Here is a 13,398-nt window from a genome sequence, read left to right on the forward strand (position 1 = left end):
TGCTGACATCCGTCATTCACTTGCTTCCCTCTCAACCTTCCTCCCTGACCTCTCAATCTCCAATCTTAGGGAATGTATATATAAAGCCTTATACTCACAAAAACAAGATAAAAAAGTAAAAGAGCAAGAGCCATAACACAAAATAATAAAAACAAATTATGCACAAGAACACGACCCTTGTAATATTTGCACTCTAACCATCATCTATTTGCGTGTACAGATATGGCTAGTACGCTAGAGTCATCCACTCCTGCCTTGGGTGAGAGGTACCCTCGTTACTTTTCACAAATGTTTCACATTGTCTTTCCAGTGCTTGCATGTGAATGGGATTTGATAGGTACACTAGCATGTGAGAGGAATTTTGAGGAGTTAGAATGGCTGATACGTCTCTTGACCACGTCTGATCCATACTTAGTAGAGAGCGTTTCTCCCATTGCACAAGCCTACCCTTTTGACCAAGATGACTATAGGCGTCTAGTGACCTTCTTAGTAAACATGGGCACCTATGATGAAGAAGAAAATTTACATGACTACACGGATGGCACATATGGTCTCATGGATGATGACTTTGTTTATCTCGACGACGAGGATAGGGGTTTAGCCTTAGGGTTTCCCCCCAACCTCTACAATATCCTATTCCCTTGACTCTTTAGGGGGAGTGCAAATAATTAGGTTAGGGTTCTTTATGTTTTTTGTTGTGTTCAATAAGTGTTGGTACCTTTTCCCACTAATGTGCCTCCTGGAGGTATTCCTTTTGTTTCCTAGTGTGTACAGGAGCGTGTTGCTATTGATAGGATTTGGACCTTCATGGAACCTTTCTCTCGTTCACACTTCAAATCAAGCGCGACCATCAACACAAATAGGTGTTTTATGTCCATTAGCATTGCCCTTATCTTTTTGCATCCATGTTTGTCTGCTTTGATTGTGATTGGTAGCATAATAGTCAACGCATTTTCTTAGTATCAAACATTTAATTCAATGTAATGTTTTGTCATAATCACTTTTCTAGGTTTAAAAATCAAGCAGTCCGACTAAGCTAGTTTGACCAAGCTGGGTATTAGAAATATTCTCTTAATACCATGGGGAATTCCTTCCTAATAAGCAATGGTTACTTAGGTTCTTAATCCGATTTAGGCAGCATTGTGTGAAATGTACTAGGGCTTTCTAGTGGGCTTAACCCTATTGACCTTTAGCTTAAGTATTATAAAGGGAGTTTACTAATGTGATGAGCCTGGGGAGGGTAACAGTGTTATATGACCCCCCAAAGTTACAAAATTAAAATGCTAAAAATGAACAAACAAAAAATCAAAGTGCCACAATGTAAAATTTTAAGCTGGAAGAGAAATCCCTGCTTAAATTGTTACTTCAATCACATGTATCGCCTATGGTACTAGAGCCCTAGAGGTTCCCAGTGTGGGCGCTTTTCCTTGAAAAGAAAAAAACCCAAGGCATACAAAATAAGCACACACATCAAAATTGAATCAATGTGAAAAGACTTTGGGGGGTCAAAGAAAAGGTAATCAGTCAGGCGATGATTTCATGAGAAATTCCTTTTATCGTAGCTTAACTACAAGGTCTTCTAGGTATAGCCTCTAGTCAGCCCTCGAACATCAAATACTTGGCTCTCGCGATTAAACAACTTAATTGACCAGAAAAAATTGAGAAGTTACCCATGGTATTGATAGTCGAGCTCTAGTGCCTTTTGACCGTTAAATTAGCGACCCCGAACTTGTTTAATTTTTTACCTTTACATCTGTTTATGAATTTGATTATATTGCAATTTAATGTTTATTGCTGACAAATTGTCTAAAATTCTGTTACCAATCAATTTGTCTGTCTAAAATTGCATATGATTTTTAATTGTATATGAGAATGCAATTACTGTGGCAATGTTGTTTGATTTTGCAGTGATTGAAGAAGGCTACGTACATCCATGTCGACTGCTCTTCCATCTCGACGAACGAGCTTCAACTGGATAGCTTCCGAGGACGGAATCTACATCAGGAAGGGGGGCATGTTAACCCTCACGGCACACGGACACCCTATGATCTATAAACGTTGTATTGTTTAGAGTCAGGTACCGGGCTTGTTGGACCAATAGGAACAGGGTAAGGGTAATCGCCGATGACAGGCGCACTCTAACTGGAATATTCAAGGAGTTAGTTGGCTAAGTATGGGCGCCCAAGTGTGAATGGGGTGAGCTCATATAAAAGCCACTAAACCTAATTTTTACTCATTCTCTCATTGTGCAATAGAAGCCGCTCTTGCTCCATCTCCACCTTCTCCTTCACCATCTCCTTGTGTGTGTGTGTGTGTGTACGTGAGAGAGAGAGAGAGAGAGAGAGAGAGAGAGAGAGAGAGAGAGAGAGAGAGAGAGAGAGAGAGAGAGAGAGAGAGAGAGAGAGAGAGAGAGAGAGAGAGTGAGAGTGTGTGTGTGATCGAGCGTTGCGGCGGCACGACGGCGGCGAGGCGGTTGAGCGTGGCGTAGCGGCGTCTCCCTCTTCTTGGTAGCGCGGGAATCCTTCATTCGCAACTACGCAGGAAGGTGAGTGACACACCATTCTTCCTTGTGAGCTTGTCTGTTGTATGACTGTGTGCTAGGAGCCTTTGTGGCTCGCACACAGCGTGTAGCAAGTCCCTAGCCTTGACACCTCTCAAGGATATATAAATGCTCAACTAAAGGGTTACCATACCAGCATTCTTGTGAAGCTACGCAAAGACTAGGAATGACAAAGTCCCATGGCATAACTACTTCTTGGCCATATACCATCTTGAATGGTGTACAATTAATAACCACTTTGTAAGCAGTACGATAAGCCCATAGAGCTGATGTCAGCTTCAAGTTCCAAAATATGAGATGAGTCTCTACCGTCTTGGTCAAGATAGAAATTAAAGTCTTGTTAGCACTCTCAGCTTGGCCATTTGCTTATGGATAATAAGGTGTCGACTTATGGTGGGATATCATGAAGCTTGTTGTGAGTTCCTTTATCACTTCATTTATAAAATAATTACTATTGTCACTCACAATTTCAAAGGGACAACCAAATCGTGTAATAATGTTCTCAAAGAGAAACTTAATGGTTGACCTTCCATTAGTCTTGCGTGTTGCCTTAGCTTCTGTCCACTTTGTCACATAGTCAGCCAAGGGGAGCAGCCAAGGGGAGTCCACTATGTAAAAATTGCATATAACACGTGTGAATAAGAGGTATTTAAAATAATCCCTTACCTGTATATTTTCAAGTATTATATGTATCCCTTATGTATGTATTTTTGTGAAAAAACTAGCCCTTAAGTATGAAAATTTTCACTTTCTCAATTAAAAAACCCTTTATGTAAGTACATTTTTTTGTACATGTACCTAATTATAAATCTCTTATTTTGTTTGCACGTGCTATCTTACATATTTCCTAGTGGATGCCCTGAGATAGTCAGTTGCAACAATAATATATCGAGATTGAGTGTTACGAGTTGCTGGACTAATTGAGCCTACAAAGTTTAAACCCTAGTTTTTAAATGGTTGGGTCACTTTAATAGGATATAAGGGCATCTTATCCTTCTGTTGTGTGGTCTTGTAACGTTGGTATTCATCACATACTTTTGCAAAAAGTGATGCATCTTTGAATAAGGTGGCCACCAATAGCCTGATTGCAACACCTTTCTAGTAATTATTTCTCCTAAAAAATATCCTCTGGCTATGTCCATGTGTGCTTCTTGCAGTATGTACAAATACTCATCCTCATGAGCATAACGTCTAAGAATATCATCCTGCCCTATCTTGTAGAGAGTTTGTGCAATTAGAGAATAAGGTTCACATTTTTTTAGTAGCTTTGAGTTATATCCTTACGAAGCTCCTTGGGTGGAAAACCATCACTACAAGAGGTTGTGTGCTCTTGTGACGCTGTTAGCGACGGAAATACATTGGGTTTTTATAACCCCCGGCGTCGCTAAAACCGTCGCTAATAGCGTCGCTACGAGAGCGTCGTTATATGCGTCACTATATAGCGACGCTCAAAGCGACGGTCATAGCGACGGTCATAGCGACGCTTATAGCAACGTTTACACAGAAGTCTATAGCGACGCTTATAGCGACGCTCCAGAGCCATAAATAGCGACGCCCGAGAGAAATTTTTTTTGGTGACAGGGCATTGAATGCCCTGCCACCCATCAACCATATTGTACTTGATTCAATTTTTAAAAAAAGTGCAAGGGTAGATAATAGACCCAAAATAGTCACCCACAAGACGCATTGTTTGCAAAATTGACAAGCGTAAAATTGACAATTGTACACATCATAGGCAAAATGAATTGATTGGAAAATGTAATAATGACAATTGTACAACATCATAGGCATAAAGAATTGATTGGCAAAATGAACTGCGGTGACAAATGTAATAATATACATGGTTCAAAAAGACGTATAAAATCCGTCTCATGATACATAAGCTATGAGAAACCCTAAACTAATGCTATCTAGCTACGGCTAAACTGACGTCGTCTAGTCAGACGTCTCATCGCATCCAAGCGGCGTATCTGTCAGATTCTACAAAAAAAGACAATAAGACAGCTTTCAGTAAGTATAAACATATAACGACATTTATAAAACAATACAAAAAATAGAAAAGAGTAAACCCTAATACTAACCATGCCGCCGCGAGAACTGAGAATGTCCATCAGGGCGTTTAAGCCCTTCCTGCCTGCGTACTCGCGCTCGTACGGTGTGGGATCACGTTCTGTCATCGACCACTGTCAAAACATACAAAGATTTCATTATGTTAGAATTAAAAAACTCATAAACCCTAAACTATCGAACATAAAGAGCAATGCGAAAACACTTACAAAATCGGCCTCAAATGATGCCCATCCACCGCTCCCCAAGTGGTGTGAGCTCCCTGCCTCTACTCGCGCTCTGGCTGCATCCTTTTGTTGCTTCCACTTGTCGGGATTCTCGCGCGCTGCTTTCTTCGCATTCTTCCAATCTTCTTTGGCCAGCCAATCTGGCCTGTTCCACCCATGCTTGATTGCTTTTTGCACTTCGGAACGCTTGTGTTTGCAGTATTCGCGCATTCCAATCTTCATCAGGTCTTCATTGAAGCACTGATCCCGTGTTGGAACGGGAAACTCATCATGAAGTATGCTGATGACTCTGTCTTTTAAATCACTTGGTACTTCACTTCATTTTTTTAGTATGTAGTGTCTAAATAGCTGAGAGCAAAGACCACGCATGCGCGAGATCACCTTCTTGCCGTCATCATCCATGATGATGCTGCCGCTGAAGTCGACGGAGTAAGGCAAGCCCTCTGGCCGATGACGCGTGAACCTGGGTGTCCCGGCAGGGGTCTCTAGCGGCGTGTCGATGGGGGTACGGACGTCAGGTGTCTCCACCGGCGTCTGGGTCCCGAAGCGAGGAGTGTCGAGTGGGGTGGCTCCTGGCGGAGTAGGTAGAGGTGTGTAGCTGCTAGGAAAAGTCAGCCGCGCAAAACCTGGCGTAGATGGCGATGCTGTGGCTGGTGTGGGGGCGGGCAAAGAAGGGGAGGGTAAAGAGCCTTGTCGAACACGAGGCGGTGTGGAGGCATTGGCGGCGGAATCCCCACAACAACCGCCACCGCCACCACTAGAGCGCCGGTGTCTAGACGAGTGTGAAGATCGTCTCGTCGACACCGAAGCTTCGGAGCGCGCCGAATGCTCCGAAAGAGAGGGAGATGCGGATGGAGTAGGAACGTGCGATGATGCGCCAGAGCGATGACGCTCCACGTACCACTGTCTCTGTTGCGGTGACAAAGAAGAAAGAAACTCCTCATCATCCATACCTGCATTAAACACACTAATATTTAAACTTAATATTGAATGAATAGAGTAGACAATGACGCAAAGACCATTAAATACAATGATGTAATGACGCATATAAATACAATGACGCAATGAATTGAGTGATAGAAGATGCAAGTCGAAAACTCAGAATTTTCAATCAAAAGATATGAGCGCGAGTAGAAAAGAGCGTTATACACCATGGAAGGTACTTAGAGAGCCAGAGCTTTTACAACACGGAGCAAAATTGTTCAAATACAATATTTGTGGCTTTAAGAGATCTCTCTCTCATCCTCGCATAACTCAGCATAACTTCCTATATCTATATAGAGCTCTCCGTTTAAACACATATCCTCTGTTTCATTTTGTAGCTCCTCTGCATGCACCCCATATAGAGTAGTAGCATCTTGATGCTCGTCTGGCACCACCGCAGCGGCTTCTGATTGAGCATCTTCTCTGATCTCCTCCATTGATGCCGTTGTGATTGGCACATGGTAGCCTTCATACGTCCTTGCACTACGAGGGGCTACCTCTATGACGTACCACCAGTTTGATGTAGACTTTGTAGGATGAAATATTACCTGCCACATAACTTACATGAGAGCTTTCAAGCACATAACTTGTAAAAGGGGGATGTTAACTATTTACAGAATTGTTCACAATGCTCGGTTAGTACGAAAGTGTCTCTTAGGTCAGTCCATTTCTTAGTAGAATCCACCTCAAGAAAACCAGACTCTCCACTACGCACAGTAGCGTTGCGACCCTCCATGATTATCTTGAACCATTGCACGTCGAACAAGTCGACAAAAAATCCTATGTAATCGATCCTCAAAATCTCTTGTAGCGTGCCGAAGTAAGTGAGTTCCACCACCACAGGATCTGCATCAGAGGAACGTCGTCGACTAGACTGTTCAAATTTTGCCATGATTCCACAATCTTGAGTAAAACGCTTTTTGTCGATCCGTTCCACCCTAAAATGTCGACCTTTACACCATGCTGCTGTGTATGACTTATACTACAACGAACAAAGATTATGAGTGGCCGTTCAAACGTTTAGAAATAAAGTCACTAGCTAGTCGTACATTGCAAACTTACCTTGGTCGCGCAACCCCGAGAGTACTCCCACTCTTCCTCAGTCACTTCGTCACCGCATTGTTGTGCGCTTTTCAATTGGTTGTGCAACCATCTTAAGCTCATGAATGTTGGTAGGCTCTCCAGATCCGTCGGATAGTGCATCGGTGGTCGTCTTCCCCGTCTCCACTCGATTCGTGCCCTTTGTTGCTCTTGCTTTGCATCCTCATATTGTGAAATCCACTTTTGCATCACTGGATTGTGAAGCATGCAAAATCGGTTGATTTTAGCCTCTAGATCTTCCGTCATCTTCTTCTCAGCATGGTCGTAGGAAAATGTTTCTCAAACATGCACACAAGCTCCGCAACATTTAGTTTGGCGAATGGTATGGAGTCTACGTTGATCTCCTTTTGTGAGATCCATTGCACCAGCTTTGCAAGTTTGTAGATTGTGTTACGGATGTCGAGAGACAAACATCCCTCAATGGCAACCGGTAAAATAAACTGTAAAGTATGTGCAGCAATGATATTAAAGTCCACATTTTATGCAATGATATTAAAGTCCACTATGAACGTACCTGACACATTTTATGCCAATCGTGTGACTTCAAACTGGTAAGCTTTCCTTCTTTAGTAAAACACGTTCGGAGCGAGTGCATTACGCTAGTGGGGGTCCGCAAAGATCGAATGGTCTCTTTTACTTTGCGTTCTTGGGCTCCTGTGAAAATACATGGTGCTTTAGGGAGTTTTATCGATCCATCAGACGCTGTTTGCGGCCAATATTGCTCCATACGATCCACATTTCTAAGGTCAACTCTGGCTCCCAAAGTATCTTTCTTGCCGGTCAGATGGTCCCATAGTAGATTACCCACATTCTTGAATATGTGCATTGGATCGAGCAAGTGATTGATCATGAGTCAGGGCCAGTATGGTAACTCGTACCATAGAGAGAGTCTCTTCATCCCTGGAGGCAATCCGTCATCGCACATCTCCTTCTGCTCTAACCATGCTTGTGCAGACATCCTTGGTGGCTCTCTTCCCAAAAAGCCGTCGCGTAACACATGATTCTCTGGATGTAGTGACTCTTGCCGCCCTGAAGATCCACCTTCTTCCCTATCTTCTGAAGACATTTCACGAGTACTTTTGGATCGACGGAGCCCACCATGAGTGAAGGCAACAATACCCTATATTCCATTGAGGGCTTTCTTCACCCGCTTCATGCAGGCATCGCAGTCTATGGAGACCTAAATCTAATCTAATATAACGTAAATCTAAATCTAGCGTAAATAAACGTAAATCTAACTAAAAATAAACCTAAATCTAATCTAATTTAACTTAAATAAACCTAAATCTAATTTAACATAAGTCTACATCTAACCTAATCTTTAACGTCTTTTAGGATAGTTTCCTACGACGTTATAACTCTCTTCTTCTTGTGTGTGTGTGCGTGTGTGGATGTGTGTGCCAATAAAAAGAGATAAATGGTATAACCTTTCTATCACCCATGCCAAGTATGATAGATTGGTTATGCCATTTCCCTCTTGAATAATAGGTCTTGAGTTCAACTCCTTGTCGGCTAGATCTTTAGGTCTTTTAATTTTAATTAGTTTCCTACGACGTTAAATTAGTTTCTCTCTCTTTCTCTCTCAATGTGTGTGCGTTTTTTTGTTTATGCATGTTTTCTCTCTCTTTTCCTCTCTCAATGTGTGCATTTTTTGTTTATGCATGTTCTCTCTCTCTTTTCCTCTCTCAATGTGTGCGTTTTTTGTTTATGCATGCTCTCTCTCTCTTTTCCTCTCTCAATGTGTGTGTGCATTCTTTGTTTATGTATGTGTGTGTACGTTTTTGTTTATGTTTGTACTCTTTCTCTCTCTCTCTCTCTCTCAAAAACACTATGTGTGTGTGTGTGTGTGTGTGTGAGAGAGAGAGAGAGAGAGAGAGAGGGAGAGAGAAAGAGGGGAAGGGAACATGAGAGTGAGGAGAGGGAAGAAGCATACCTGGATCTCCTTCCTCTACTCGTGTGTGTGTGTGTGTGTGTGTGTGTGTGGAGAAGAAAGAGAGAGAGAGAGAGAGAGAGAGAGAGAGAGAGAGAGAGAGAGAGAGAGAGGGAGAGCGTTACCTACTCCTTGCTTGAGGGCGCCGAAAAACTCAGATCTGAGATCTGAGTTTTTGGGCGCTCTTTGGTATTTTTTTTAGCCCAGCCGGCGTCGCTATGAGCGTCGCAAATTTACTTGTAAATTTGCGACGCTCATAGCGACGCTGGGATTTTTTTTTTTTGAGCATCGTTGTGTGAGCATCGCTAATATGAATAGCCTCTTGTAGTGCATTAACTAAAAAGTTTACAATCTTCTCACTCCATTTAGGCATGGGTCTCAACTAGGAAAAGGGAAGTATTGGGCAATTTATCATCAATTCCAGTAGGGGCTTCACCATTGGGTATGCAAGACAAATGATCAGCCATGACATGCCTTTTACTGGGTCTCACCACAACGATAGAATCAACTCAAGAAGAATTAATAACCATCATGTAATTCTTCTCATGGAATATGGTTTGTTTACTAGAAACAACAATACTTGATGATCCACATAAAAAACAAACTTTTTGGCAAGAAGGTAATATTTCTCTCAGCATTATTCAATTGGCGACTTGCAAAGCTAATGGGGTAGTCCAATTTATGTTCTCCTAGTTGAACTAAAACACACCCAATAGCAAAGTTTGATGCATTGATATGCACATAAAACATTACATTCCAATCGGACACTCGTAGAATTGGGGCACTTGTCAAGGACCTTTTTAATAACTCATAAGCATGGTCACACTCCGTGGTCCAGTGAAACTTAATAAGAAGCTTTTACAATGGACGGGCTATCTCAGCAAAGTTTAAAATAAAACGTCAATAATAACCAATATATAAATTCATTTTCAACATCTATTCATTGTGTTATGCATAGGACAAATTTTTGGTTGTCTCTTCTGTTTGCAAAGAATTTTGAGATTTCAATAACATCAGAGAAGCTTGTTAATTTAATTGCCACACATTTTAATCACTCTAACAAGAGGCTTGACGAGTTAAGGAATACTCAAAAGGATTTGGTGTGCCCGATCTTGAGATACGAGCATACATTTGATGTCAGGTGGCTAATTTGTGCATATGCAATATTTAAGGTCTGTTCTTCTCTTAATGTCATTGTATTGGAGACAAAAGGAAAAGCACCAACTCTTTTTATTGATCTTTCTAAATTTGAAAAGGTTTGTCGTCTTTTTTTTCTTAGCACACATTCTGAAAGGTATATCTATAGTCAGTAAGTTATTTCAAAAAGAATTTGTAGATATTACTACCCCTGGGGGATTCAATATGGAAAACTTACCACACCACGTAAGTGCAGGGGAGGGTTTTTTTTTACAAGTTACATAAGCGTATAAGTTAGGCACAGGCCCCCAATAATTTATCTCCCAAGCTTAAAAAATAAGGGAGGGGGTATCATATTTATTGGGGGGGGGGGGGGGGGGGTGGGGGGAGAACTGAGAAAAAAGAAAAATGAGAGGAAGTTTTTGTGTTTCAAAATTATGGCTTCCCAAAAGAGTTTTCCCTCGAACTTGTGAGTCAATAGCTACACAGATACATGCAAGAACTAACACTGCTTTGTATCAATTGCTTGTTTTATGATTATAGTTCATTTATTGAGCGATGAAAGCTATAAAGAGGTTTTATAGATGCAAATTACATGGAGAACCTGACACAACTTTATAACCATGTTTTTGGAGTAATTTAGATGGATTAAAACCGCACAAGTAGCTAGAGTGCAGGCTGAACGGGCACATAGTTTGAAAGTCAAACCAAGACACATTGAGGGTACATCTAGTAGTTATCAATAGAAGTGGTTCCTTAGTATGTTTCCAGTCACTATGCTACACGCTCTTTGACTAGTTTTACTCAGTCATATCATGTGAGAGCTAAATTTTATATGTAAGATAGGGGTATGATAGTTTTCTGCATTGATTGTCGTATAAGCGTAGAAAGGGGGGTCATATTCCCTAATGTGAGTGGTATATAGGGGTTTTATCAAAGTTGTTCGCTCGCAGGTGACATCCCATTTTGTATATAGAGTGAATCCCCCAGGATTACTACCATGTCTAAAATCATTCAAAAAGAGATCAATTTAATTCAATAGTATCACATTGATCCTCCCGATGTTGATAAGAATGAACTTATTCTTTATGCAAGTGGTTATATGTTTTTGCGAGAATACGGGCCAAATAAAGGTTTTTTCTTTTACTTGCGAGGAGCTATTCATGGCAAAACGGTTTTTGATATTGAGATAGAGAAAGATATCTTTGGCATGGATCTAGTACGTGCTTTAGAGTTTCAAGTATTTTCCGAAGAAGGTTATCACCTCTCTTCAAGAACGTTTTGCTGACAATTTCATTTTGGCTAAGCTAGATATTTTAGTTTTAGCACAACATCTAGTATTAGAGAAAGATCTACAAGAGTATGGTAAGTTAGAGACAAAAGAAATAGCTTCCTTTTATGGTCAAATGAATGTGTTAGAGATTATAAATTCTGCTGCTATGATTGAAGAGGATGATTTTATTAGTGAATCTGGTAGTTTCTGCAACAATCTGCTATTAGTTGGATACGTTTTAGTCTTCCAGATGGTGCAACTGCAATCGCTTGCAATGCAATATGGAGAGACTCATATCCTCATATGTTGACTGTTTGTCAAATTGATCTAGTGCAATTATGTTCTAATGCTAATATATGTGAGAGAGTATTTAGTGCTCGGACAAGGATTAAGACGAAATTGTGACACAATGGAGTTACAATCCTTGGATGCACTTTTGAATATCAAAATAGAATGTCCTTCAAAGTTGATTGAAATAGAGTTGGAGGAGAGCATTGTGTTATGGGGTGCTAAGGTGCATCAACATCTATTTGCGTCAAAGGTATATGAAACTTGATTCTACAATAAACAAGCTATGTATATCGATTGCTTTTATTTGCTACTTTTGATTATTTCTTTTTCATCTACCTTACTAATTCTAAAGGGGGATAAGAAGAATAAATACAATCTACCATTGGGCTTTGCTAAGAGTATTTACTTCTCTCTTCCCCCAAGAGAGCTTGGTGTAGCCATCATCATTGATGGTAATGAGGTTCAATCCCCCTACTCTCATGTTTAAGCCAATTAAATTAAGTTCTACTTTGTGCTTTTATAAACATCTCTTTTAAAAGTCTTTTGCAGTTTGAGGAAACAGCAAGTATGAATCTCAATTTTCTACCAAAAATGTCAAATTCAAGCTTGCATGGCAATGAATGTAAAACTTATTTTTCTTACTATATCTCTGTGTTTTAAATTTTCAATTTTTCAACATTTTATGAAAGTCGGTTGTTGAGAGCCACTATAGGCATCTCCGATTGGCTCAAAAGTGCTTGATTTATTGCAACAGGTGATCTTTGTTCTTTATTGTTGCGTTGATTGTAACTCTTTGATAGTCTTTCTGGGCTTTATCAATCTTTTGGTTGGATATTTAACTCTATAAAGTAGTCTTAAGCATTGAGTTATAGTAATGAGTAAACATAGTAGTGGACTGTGGGTGTAAAGGAAATACATTAAAACTTAGTTCTAATGTAGAAGTTGGTTTCCATTCACAACAAAAAAATTTGAAAATTTATTGAAAGGGAAAAAATCTAGCTCATTTGGCTTAGAAAAGAATTCAAATTCCTCAAATTTTGGGGAACTAGTTCGGGTTAGGTTGAGGGGGATATTTTACTTGTTCAGATTTTAGATTTTGTTGAGCTCTGGTTCCGCTCATTGCTAATATGCCTGAATGTGTTTTTCTTGAGCACTGTAGATACTTTGATCAGAATGATTGTTTGTTGACATGTGGTGGTGGGAGAAGTCGGAATCCATCCCCCTTATATATGGTATAGATTGTAAATGGTGCTAACATGGACCACACCTATGGTGAGGTTTGTTGATAGGCTTGGGAAACTCTCTCTGTGCTGCCACAAGATTCAATAATAATCTGATAGTACACCATGTAAATAAGAATTGGATCGGTGATCACAACTAGAAATGGCGGACAAGAGGCTCATACAAGGATCAAATGCGGTAGCAATTTCATCATCTGACATGTCACAAGCAGATAATAGGAAGCCACGTATGAAGGGGCCTATGCATAAGTGCTAGATGGATAGTGGTAGGAGATGATACGAAGACATTTCTACATCTTTCCACTTTCAGAGACATGAAGTAAAATTAGACCTGGATATGAGCCAATATGTAGAATTGATAAAAAGCGTCACCCAGACGGGCCTTCACTTTGGTTTTAGAAATTGTGCCGATGAAGTTCAATTGCATATTCTTTGAGTTGAAAAATAGTTTCACAATGCTTCATCCTCCCCCCCCCCCCTCTTTTTAAATTCTTATATCAAAGAACTATGTGCAAAATTTGCATTCTTGGGCTTTTCATTGATTATATTTGCAAAGGAATCAAGACTCGAGATAAAGAGACTATCAC

At 40.4% G+C, this 13,398-nt stretch overlaps 1 pseudogene; it reads left to right on the forward strand.

Annotated features, from left to right (window-relative positions):
• LOC147421757 (uncharacterized) overlaps positions 1 to 11,684 on the forward strand; it is a 144,167-nt pseudogene extending 132,483 nt beyond the window's left edge.
• Positions 11,685 to 13,398: the final 1,714 nt, after the last annotated feature.

The sequence above is a fragment of the Adiantum capillus-veneris genome, chromosome 27 (assembly GCF_014529385.1).
Source record: "Adiantum capillus-veneris isolate H3 chromosome 27, ASM1452938v2, whole genome shotgun sequence".
Taxonomy (NCBI): Eukaryota; Viridiplantae; Streptophyta; class Polypodiopsida; order Polypodiales; family Pteridaceae; genus Adiantum; species Adiantum capillus-veneris.